This window comes from Indicator indicator, chromosome 6, assembly GCF_027791375.1.
Source record: "Indicator indicator isolate 239-I01 chromosome 6, UM_Iind_1.1, whole genome shotgun sequence".
In the NCBI taxonomy this organism is placed as follows: domain Eukaryota; kingdom Metazoa; phylum Chordata; class Aves; order Piciformes; family Indicatoridae; genus Indicator; species Indicator indicator.
The window spans coordinates 16,838,949-16,851,059 of record NC_072015.1 but is presented as its reverse complement, the minus strand read 5'-3'; positions in this window follow the sequence as shown (position 1 = coordinate 16,851,059).

Sequence of the window (12,111 nt, the reverse complement as noted above, 5' to 3'; positions counted from 1 at the left end):
GATGATGGAGCTGCAGTTGCAGTGTTATGTGATTTGGAGAACAATGTTAACTAATTATATAGACTAGATTTTAAATTTACTGAAGTCATCTGGGGAAAAGATACAGGTGTTGCTGTGAAGAACTGAGTAGAAACATCTCTTCATTGTGCAGTGTTTGAAAACTAAATAGACATGGGAAGTGAGCTAGTGTCAAGAGAAAAGAAAAATAATAAAAATAAAATAATGTAATACCATGGTGTGTGTACTCACATAGACTAGTAAATACAGAATCACATACACATTCAGGTTGGAAAAGACCCTCAGGATCACCAAGTCCAACCAATAACCCTACTCCACAAGGTTCACCCCTAAACCATATCCCCAAGCACCACATTCAAACACATCCAGGGTTGGTGACTCAACAACCTCCCTGGGCAGCACATTCCAACGCCTGACCACTCTTGCCATGAAAAATTTTTTTCCTAATGTCCAGTCTAAACCTATCCAGTCACAGCTTGAGGCAGTTCCCTCTTGTTCTATCACTTATTACCTGTGAGAAGAGACCAGCACCAGCCTCTCCACAACATCCTTTCAGGTAGTTGTAGAGAGATATATGGTCTGCTGCACCTCTGACATGGGAAAATAAAAAGGGACAGTGACAATAAAATGAAGCTTGTAGAAGTGTCTATGTAGAGAGAAACCTTTAAAGGTCTAAGTTAAAGTCTTTAATACAATAAGCAGTGAAGGGAAAGTAAATCACATGGCTATTCACATTTCATTATTTTATTTAGAATGGAAAAAATGGATTTTACCTATTTAGCTTTAACAGCTGATTAAAGAAAATGGTTTTTACACAACACTCAATTTGTAGTTCCACACCATGGGTTGCCATTGACCAGGTGAACTTTCTGGGAGAATTTCCCACATTTCATTGAAGGGCTCCACTTAGGAGACTTTCCTGTGGCTTTTTAGGCTAATTTCATCATTCCTAAATATGGGCCAGCATGTGCCCAGTTGTTCAAGAAGACCAACATCAGCCTGGATTGTATCAGAAATAGTGTGGCCAGCAGGACTAGGGCAGTGGTCGTGCCACTGTGCACAACACTGGTGAGGCCATACCTTCAGTAGTGCCTTCGGTTTCGAGCCCCTGTGACGAAGGAGACAGACAGAACAGGGGGCTAACAGCCACTGATTTATTATAATTAAATCTGCTCTCCTTCCACACAATAAAATTACAGGCTTGGGTGTCAGCTGGGAAAACACTGTTGCACAACTAATTAAACTATTTGGAGTAGTTCACTAATTTGCACAAAACGCGCACACAACTCACTGATAAAAGGAAACTCTCCCACGGCTACTCAGGATATGTATGGACTCACCAAGGAGCAGGAGGGGCGGGCTGAGGATCCTTAGGTTCTGCTCTAAAGGGGACAAGTTCGGAGCTGCGTTTATACCTTGTCGGTTTGACTGTGGTCAATTGCTCAGTTAGAGGGTTCTCCAAGCCAACAAAAGGACCTTAGACTTGAGGGCACCAGAGACAAAAAACCCCTCACAAATCTTCCCTGGAGTTCTGTCTTGCCTGGGGTGGGGAGGGGGTGTGGTTGCAACTGCCACAGCCATGCACTACAAGGACAGTCACGTTTCTAAAGCAGGTACAGAGAAGGGTAACAAAGTAGCATCAGGGGAGGTTTAGATTGGACATTAGAAAAAATTTCTTCCCTAAAAGTGTTGTCAGCACCATAGCTATAAAGGAAAATTTCACAAAAATTTAATACTTCAGTCCTGAGCATCCCACAGAGTAGCTGGCTTGGAGTCCTTTGCAGAGACACGGTGAGCAGTAGGTGTTGGAAGGGTTTCCAGTTAGCATTGGCATACTCCACAAAGCAGAGAAGGTATTAAAACGGCAAAACAGACCTAAATTAATAATTAAAAAGAACCCACCTTTGCCAGTCACAACACAGCAAATACTTTCCATGCTCTGTAAGCCATACATCAACATTTAAGCTGATTAAAGTTTGATAAACTACTAACTTCCCCATTTTCTGATAAGAAGGCTGGGGCCCTAGATAAAGTGGTGTCATGCTGGGGAGGACAAACACCCCAGCATCCAATAAACTCTTTATGCATTTATTTTGTTAAGGCTGATTCCCATTTCCTTTGTAACTCTGTTTATTAATGAGTTGGCTCATCCAGAGTCCAGCAGCTTGTTTTCACACCGAAGAGACAGATTTGCACCCTTGCCAAGAGGAATCAGAGGCAGAGATAACAGCCAGCAACAACAATAGTCTTCCCTGCTCTGTTTGCCAAGAATGGCTGGCAGAAAGGATTCAGGGTGTAACTTATCACCAAGGCAGGGAAAGTCTTGAGCTCTGGAAGCACAGGGATTGCTTGCTTGTCTGCAGCAGATAAACAGCAGGATGCAACGAAGAGCCAAGCTTCATTCCACCTGGTGGTGGACAAGACAGGCATCCGTCAATGAACATAACTCTCTGAGACAACCAGCCAGTTATTTTAAGTGTGTTATGACACAGCAGACAAAAGCAACAGGGCTTTTTCAAGTGCCAAATCCACACTGACAAAACCCTGAATATAGTTTGGTCCTGAGGTATGTATTCCTGAACCTAGTCTCATGAAATTCAACAAGGACAAGTGTAGGATCCTGCACCTGGGGAAGAATAACCCCATGCAGCTGTACAGGTTATGGGCTGACCTGCTGAAAAGCAGCTCAACAGAGAAGACCTGGGAGTGCTGGTGGACAAGAAGTTCCACATGGGCCAGCAATGTGCCCTTGTGGCCAAGAAGGCCAATGATGTCCTGGGGTGCATTAAGAAGTGTCTGGCCAGCATGTTGAGGGAGGTTCTCCTTGACCTCTGCTCTGCCCTAGTGAGGGCACATACGGAGTACTGTGTCCAGTTCTGGGCTTCCCAATTCAAGAGGGACGAGGAACTACTGGAGAGAATACAGAAGAGGCTACAAAGCTTATGAGAGGACTGAAGCATCTCTGTGATGAGGAGAGGCTGAAAGCCCTGGGACTGTTTAACCTGGAGAAGAGCAGACTGAGAGAGGATCCTATCAATGCCAATCAATATCTAACGGCACAGGCCAAGAGGATGGAGCCAGTCTCTTTTCGGTGGTGTGCAGTGATAGGTCAAGGGGTAATGGGCACAAACTGGAACCCAGGATGTTCCATCTGAGCATGAGCCAGAACACTGGACCAGGCTGCCCAGGTTGTGGAATCTTTTTCTCTGGAGAGATTCCAAACCTGCCTGGACATTGCAATCCTGGGCAACTTGCCCTGGGTGACTCTGCTTTAGCAGGACAGTTGGACTAGATGATCTGCAGAGGTCACTTCCAACTCCCACCATTCTGTGATTCTGTGATTGTTCACGACTGTACACATCATGGAATTGGTTAAGCTCTTCTCAGATGAAGTGTTATACATTCAAATGCAAGCAAGTCCTCAGATCCTGAACTATGGTTGATGTGAAATGGGTTCCTAACAGTTCATATTCAATATTCCTACCTGCTTCTGTTGAGTCCCAGGTAAGTACGTGAGTAATTCAATTGTATTTTCTTACAACTGCAAGGTGATCTCTGCAGTTAAGTTCCTGTTCCAGGCAATCATAAGGAATCTGTGTATGTTGCAAGGGTAAGCAAGCCGTGCTACTGGTGCACCTGACTGCTTGAATGCAACCAGATCTACAGAAAAACTGGGCTGTTTGTGCACCTGCTGTCAGACATATCACAACACACCCTAACTGGCAGCCCTATTAAGAATGGTTATAATCAGGAAATATTGCACGGTATTATTATATAAAGTCAATAGTTTACACCCCAAGAGCAGGTCCATCTGCACCAGTGGGGCTCCAGCCATGGCATGAGAAATGTGGCATGCAAATCCTCAAAACTCCTTTTCAGTGTCTCATTTTGGAGAGTTGCTGAAGATATTAAGTATTTAGAGACAGAATGGTGCCTTTAAAGATGGAAGTGACAAAAAGCCCTTGATTTTGGTGTTCCCTCTAACTTTGTAAAAGTTTGAGTGTGCATCTCAAATTTATGTCTCGGGTTCTAATCAGTAGTAATTGAAGTCCAACAGTAGTAGTTGCCACGTTAGAGTACCCGGAATGGTATCTCTCCTTTCACCATCAGATGTTGAGCGTGCAAAGGCTTGAAAGAGTAACTAAAGGTAATAAAGCCAATGACGTATATTGATTTAAGGAGATCTGTCAAGGAACCACACTTCCTTCTTCTGCTATCTGAGTTTTATCAGCAAACACAGGTCCCAAGCCAGATGTCACTGTGACAACAAATGTTAATAGTAATTGTCAAGGGTTAGGGCTAAGTTGGCCACTAGATGAGTGACAGATGCTCCCTATGAACTCCACTCCTTTCCCAAGGGGAAGAGAAAGGAAATAAGGGAGGCACAATGATGAGCTGGGAAAGAAAACTAAACCCCCTTTAAGGAAAATAATAAAATGAAATAGACATGAATAGATACAAACCAATATGGAACCCAACCCCTGATGGCAATGACTTCACCATCACCACTGATGATGAGGACAGGCACTAGGAAAGTCCCAGACTGGACTCAGTGGCAGATGAGAACCATATTCTGGAGTTGGATTCTGGAACTGGATTTGGGAATGCACAGGTCAGGACAGAAGGCAGAATAGAAAGTTTCCTCCTTGGGCACTGGCCACTGAAGATGAGGCTTTGTCCTGAAGATAGACTGGAATCCCTTGTTTGTCAGTTTAGGGTCACCTGTCCTAATACTTGTATATTACTTTTGAAAAAAGGTATCATAAATAGTAAATATGTCCTACTGAGCACTCCATCTAGCAGACACAGAAACAACTTCTAGCATATGATTAACTTTTACTTTGTTCTTCCTTTAAGTTTCTTGTTTCCTGTCCCTCACAGATTATTCATTCAAACTACAGTGAAGTTATAGCTGTAGCACAAGACTATTTGGACATCCCTACAGTGCAGCAAAAGATCAAAACATGGATTTAAAAAAATATAATTACGAGAAGTCATGCTCAAAAATAAGCTTTGTAATATCTGTTATTGCTGTCCTGATTTGAGCTAGAACAGAACTAATTCTTTTGTGATTTGTCTTCTCAGCTCAGACTGCACTTTCTGAAGTGCATGGCATGTTTTCACAGACGGTGGCTGCTTCTAGCTGTGATAGCACTGATGGTTAGAGTTACTGCTAAGGGTTGGAGTGCAGAAAAGCTCTTGCTTAGACTTGCTCCTGTGCAGACCAAGGTCACTGCTACACCTCATGCCCCACATTGGAGTGTAGGAAGCCAGAGGTGGCACCCGCAGAGAGGATTGGACAGGACAGGTGACCCTAAACTGACAAACAAGGGATTCCAGTCTATCTTCAGGACAAAGCCTCATCTTCAGTGGCCAGTGTTCAAGGAGGACTCTTTCTAGTCTGCCTTCTATCCTGACCTGTGCATTCCCAAATCCAGTTCCAGAATCCAACTCCAGAGCATGTGAAATAATTGATCATTTTAAAGAATACAAGTTCAGTAAGCAGGATGTTAGGGTAACTGGATGTTTAATGCTGTATAAACAGATAAATATTCTCCCCCTCTCCCTTCTCCAGCAGTAAGTTGAGTAGCAGAATGTGTAATAAAAAGAACTTTATTTACCTGAAAGTTTAATTAGAGAATGAAGCTTCAGAGAGGTGTTTACTGATGGCTGATTATCTTTAAGAGAAATCTCATGGCCCACAAAAGAGTATGAAGAACCAACACAGTATCACTAGTGAAGGGATTTCAACTAGGCTTAACAGAAACAGGAATTCTGGTTGTTTATGCTACTGGCTGAATGTTCTCAGGCTACCCTCAGTACCTCTCTGTTTTGAAATGACAAGTTCTTCTGCTTGAGATAGAGGAAGAAAACAGATTAAACTGTTCCAAGGCTGGTGGTATGATGTTCTGAGCCATCAGTGACTGCCACTGCTTCAGCCTCTTTGCAAAGTTAGTGCTGTTTTATTGCAGGATGCTGTGCTGGAGTCTGTATAGAATCACAGAATTGTTTTGTTTGGAAGAGACCCTTACGATCATCAAGTCCAACCGTTAACCCAGCACTGCCAGGTCATCACTAAACCATGTCCCTCAGCAGCACATCTACATGACTTTTAAATCCCTCCAGGGATGCAGACTCTACCCCTTCCCTGGGCAGCCTGTCTCAGTGACAACTCCAGCATTACGCCCAGACAACTGATTGTCTTTCCTTCATTTTGAGAATGCTTCCCTTGAGGAAGAATTAATTGCTATAGATCCATCTAGGAAGAGAAAAGAAAACTATGTGGTTATAGAGTACGTGCCCCTGTGTGGTTGGTTGCCTAAGAGTTTCTATACAATGTAAGTTGTTTAAAATATATTGAATTATAATTGCCTAATTATTACCTTTTAAATTTTCTACATACAAAGCTTTAATTTTTTTTTTAGCTTGTATCAAAAGATTTGATTTAGTATTTTCTACTAGGAGGCACACAGAAGAGCCAAATTTGAAGGGAGTGAAGTACGCGTAAGGAAGGCATTTGTGTTTAAATCCTCATCAGCTAACTCCCATTTAAAAGGGTGGCTATTTGCTTTATTCTTGAATCTCTTGGCTTCTGTGACACTGTAAATACTGCATTCGACATCAGCTGTTACAGAGGAAAGGAGTTCATTAGTGCTCTAAAACATCCAAATTAGATTATGTGACATACTGAAAGTATAAGACAAACATTAAGTAATGGCAGCCCTGTCAGTTAGAATTACAGTCTTCTATCATTTTGCGCCTTCTTTCTTAAAGAGAGGTGGTGTCACAGTTCAGAAGAGAAAAATGAAGGGAAAGAAATTGCTCCTATTGGTCCCCTAAACTGCATCTGGCTTTAAAAGAACAACATCAGAGTCCAACTTTTCTTTGGGTGGATATTAGAGTATGCTGGTTATGAACCACCCTTCTCTGGTTATGTGCTGATCAAAAAAGAATTAAAACCAGTTTTCTTCCTCTAGTATGTAGAGCTGGCCAGAAACTATGAATGAGTAACTCTGTCTACACAAGTGGGGTTTGGTTCCGTTTTTCGTAATCTTCATTCACCTTATGCAAATCTCTGGGCACTTTAAAGTTCTGCTCATGCCTGCAGCCGCTCGGTTTTATGTAGGGTATGTTGAGAAATCACAAGGGCTCTGTAATGTGTCAAATATCACAATGGACCAGCATTCGTACTGGCAGATAAAAGCAGCTGCAGGTTACTTAAGAGGGTGTGTGCAGTGTAATTGAAGAGAATTCAACCATGGAAAGAAATAGCCTCTAGGATTCCATCATTAAGAGGAGCATGTTAAAGCAGCTGCAGAATTAACAGACAGGAAATTCTTTCTTTATGATCCATGAAATCTTCAATGTATACTGTCCTATTCTTCCTAACAAATTCTAAATCGCACATCTGAACTTCCTTGTTTGTTAATTTTGCAGAACAGTGACTTACAATTGAGAGTAAATTGCCCGAAAGCAAAATTCTGTTTCATTTGACTGAACCATAAAAATCAAAGGACCACAGAGTGAGTAGCATTTCCAGCAATTATATATTTCTTTCCTGAAGCCAGTGGAGAGGGAAGCTATTGAAACTAGGATTTGTGGCCACAGTATTCAGAGTCCCGGAGAGAGGTGGTTGGCCAACACAATAAGGATATGTTTCCTTCAGAAAGAGGAGCTCTCATTTGCCATGTCATTGCTCTTTCCTTACTGCTGGGCCATTTTCTAGGCTGTGAAATATGTAATATTTTGTGGGTGGCAAAATGAAGTCATTTTATTCAACAGCTTGTAGTAATTTCCTCTCCTAACCCTTCATGAGAGGTACAAATTACCGAAGAAAAAGTGCTATAAGCTCACAGATGGCAGTATTGCTTTTCTTTTCCATTGAAATTACAACATCCTTCTTTCTAGCTGGATGACAATTGTGCTGTCCCTAAAACTACATAACGGTGTGTTCCCTGAGGCTTTATAGTTTGGGATTCAAAGAACTGCTTTCAAAATATAACTTGCTCTACTTTGAGCTTTATAAATCTCTTCTGGGGTCATACATATGAGTCTGTGTATTGTTTTGGTGGATTATAGATAGAGTTAAAAGCAGAACATAAATGAGAAAACTACATTTATGTATCAAGTTAAATGATACACCTGAGATACAAATTACTGTGAACAACTCCCTCTGCCACTAGGGAATCCCCAGTGTCCTAAGTCCCACCAGGGGTCTCCCGAGTTCAAAGTCCCTTACTCAACCCCAGGGGGCCAAGTGCCAAGCTCCCCATATCCCAAATGATTATCCCAAATCATTCTCCCAACAATGCTGAGCCACATATTTAATGATTTCAGGTCCCTTACAGTGCCAGAGCACTGGACCAGGCTGCCCAAACAGGTTGTGAAGTTTTCTGTGGAGACTTTCAAAATCCACCTGGACACATTCTTGTGCAACCTGATCTTGGTGAACCTGCTTTAACAGAGGGATTGGACATGACGATCCCCAGAGATCCCTTCCAACCCCCACCATTCTGTGAAAACATCCCCTTGATGTACAGGCATTAAAAGGCATTTGTTGCTCAGCTGGGTGTGAAGGGATGAGAAGATGATTGAGTGGGCTTATTTGCCAGTGTGGTTTGTGCAGAAGACTTGTGGGATGGTGATGGTGAATGAATGGGAGCTGTTGGCTTGTGTAGTCTAGCAGAACAAAAGCTGAGAAAATATGTCACTGCTACCTCTAGATACTGTCAGAGAGGAAGAGACAGCTGAAGGACAATGCTGGCATAGAAACACCCTGCTATGAATGAGCTAGAAATAAACATAGGCTGAAAAAAGTTCATAATCCTGGGCAAGGAACTAACCTTCAGTGGTGTGGGCAAAAAAAACTCAACCTGTTGTTTTAAAATAGAGCAAAGGCAGCTTGCAAATAGGATTGTAAGATGCTGTTATATGGCAGAACAAGGATGAAGATCCATGACCTGTAAGGTCCTTTCCAGTCTGAGACTACCTTGGTTGTCCAACATGTTTACACAAGGCCTATGAAATGCACAGCCTTACTCAGCACATGCTGCCCACCACGAACTTTCTTCTCCAAGTTAAACAACCCCGGTTTTCTCAGCTGCTCCTTGTAAAATTTGTGCTCTAGACTCTTCATCAGCTTTGTTACCCTTCTTTGGACATGCTGCAACATTTCAATGTCCTTCTTGTAGTGAGGAGCCCAAAACTGAACCCAGGATTTGAGGTGTGGCCTCACCAGGGTTGAGTACAGGGTGACAATCACTTGTCACAGTTCTTCTTTTGACATGCAGGGATGAGCCCCTCTCGCTAATTATAGAAGTTATAATAAATGTATGGTGTCACCCAGAATAAACTGTTGTGAGCAGCTGCTGATCACTGAGGAGCAATTGTAGGAAATGCAATGCTGCTGGAGAGTCTATCTTTGGAACCATTTGCCTCAGGTTCTGCCTGTTCAGCTGCTTTGTGCTGGTACTTAGGTGCTTACCCTGGGACAGACATCTGTGAAGTTTAGCTCCTGGATGTCAGACCCCTGCTGATGAGCAAGAACTTACCACCCTTGGGAAAACCTCGGGGGACAGGAGGCAGAGTCCAGAGACCCTGAGAGGAGGTCAGCTGATGATGGTGTGCTGCTTTGGAGTGCAGAAGAAGGGTGGAAAATGATAGTGAGAGCTAGGGAATGGGGACATTGCTGACTGGCTGAACTCATCTGCATATCACCCTTCATCTGATGCACCTTCACCTTGTGTGATGGGGACATGAGTGTGGTTGGGGTCGTGTGAAACCTCTGTGGGTGTTCTTCCAAGTAAATTTAGAGAAGCAGCTGTTGCTGCCAGGCCACCTGTAAAACTATTTTGACTGTTCTTCTTCCCATCCTTTCTGTGCTCCTAATGAAGTTAATAGAAAAAGCAAGATGAGAGCTAAAAAGAAAATTTATCAGTTCCAAAGGCAGAGGGACAAGTGGGCTGGAGTGGCATGGTGCACAAATTGGTTGAATTTCAATCAAGATCCAAATCAGCCAGCAGGAAACTCTAATTTACATAAACAATATTAATCTTATTAGCATTCTATGGAGAGGCAAGAGGTATTCTCAGAGAAATTTATTCTTATTGTTAGTTTTGACATAGCATCACTTCTTGCTGATTAATGAGAGCATGACTATAGTCCATACCTTCTCATCCTGTGAATATTGAACTGTAATACTCCTGTTTCTACTGCAAGTGATGCTATAGGTGGGGCTGTATCTTAGATGGAAACCTTAAATTCACACATTCACTAAAAACTATTTCAGAATAGTTTTTAATTCATCTATTTTTAATTAAGAGGATCAGTAATTTAATTTAAAAGTCTTATTTTTAGATGTGTCAGATGTACAGAGGAAAAGCAGACCAAAAATACACTAATACAGAAAAGAAAACATCTTGCTTATCGAGAGGAGGTACTTTCTGTGGTCAGACCATGCACCTGGTTGTATCAGGACAGTATTTTTCAAGGTCTGAGAACTAGTCATTCTCACCCTCTCTGATATTGCCTTTTACAGTTTAAGGAGGTAGAGGGTTGGGTAGTTTTTCATAGGTTAAATAGGGGAAATAAAGTGCAGGGGTTTTTTTTGTTTTTCTTTTCTTTTTGAATGAATGATTAATCAATCACTTCATTTGGGTGGGTTTTTGGGTGTTTTTGGGTGTTTTCTTTTTTCTTAATATGTAATTCTTCTTGACTCTGTTGATGGCCTTCGCAATGCTTCTGTAGGATAAATGTGAGCTGAGCCAACAGAGTCAGCCCTGGCTCTAAGTGGAAGTCGATGCAGCCAAGGAGATGGGTGTGCACAACATGTTGCACACAGGCAATGCAGTGAGCTCCTTCCTGGTGTTAGTCCTGTGGATGTGGTAATCTTAGAGGGAAACGTTCACAGAAGTGGGGAAAGAGGAGTCTGTAAGACACAGTATGAAGTGAAGTCTACCTGTCTGGCCACATTAGTGCACCTGACTGCAAGCAGCAGCTTGTCAGAGAAAGGAATGGTGCCAGGCTGAGCCTGTCCTGCTGGTTGTAAGCATTGATGTTACATGAGCACAGATGTCGGTAGAAGTGGATGTGTGAGGTACAAAGGCCAACCTCGTATGCATACATCTGCCTGCTGATTTATATTGCTGCCTTACATTTTCATCAAAATGCACTTTCACAGAATCACAGAATTGTTAGGGGATGGAAGGAACCTCTGGAGATCTGCTAGTCCAATACCCTTGCTAAAGCAGGGTTACCCAGAACAGGTTGCATCCAGGCAGGTTTGGAATCTCTCCAGAGGAGGCTCCACAACCTCTCTGAGCAGCCTGCTCCAGTGCTCCTGCATCCTCACGGGAAAGAAGTTTCTCCTCATGTTCAAATACAACCTCCTGGGTTCCAGTTTCATAGAATCATAGAATGGCTTAGGTTGAAAGGGACCTCAGAGATCATCTACTCCAACCCCCCAGCCATGTGCAGGGATGCCTTGCAACTAGACTTGGTCACTCAATGCCTCATCCAATTTGGCCTTAAACATCTTCAAGGAAGGGGCATTTGCAACCTCTCCGGGCAACCTGCTCCAAGAGTGTGGCAGGAATGACCACCCCCACCATGAGCACCAAGGGCCCACGCTTGCTCAAAGCCCCCAAACATTAGCTGGCACCCCCGGGCCCAAAAACTCCTTTGTTTGCTTGGAGAACTCAGCCCTCCACTAATTAAGAAATTGACTAGCAGTACACTCTTGACAAGGGTACAGAGTTCTGCTTTGGAGAGGGTCCTCTTCACACAGAAACAGCCTGGCAGTCTGTCATAGGTTGAGTTGAATCTGCTGCTCTTACTCCTACTATGCTGCAGTCATGCCAGCTTCAAAAATGAACGTACTGGCTGGAGCAAAGTATTGGGGCTTGAAGTTCAGATTATGGCATGGGAGGCTTCCTGTTCTGGTTGCTGCTTCCGGGTTCCAGGTTTTAGGGTGTTGTCTTTTCCGCTGGGATGGCAGTGGGACAAGGAGGTTGGGGAAGTAGTTTTCTGGCTTGGGCTTTTGGCTCATTTGCTTTATCTGCTGCTGCTTTGCAGTGTGCTTTTTCTGCAAATAGG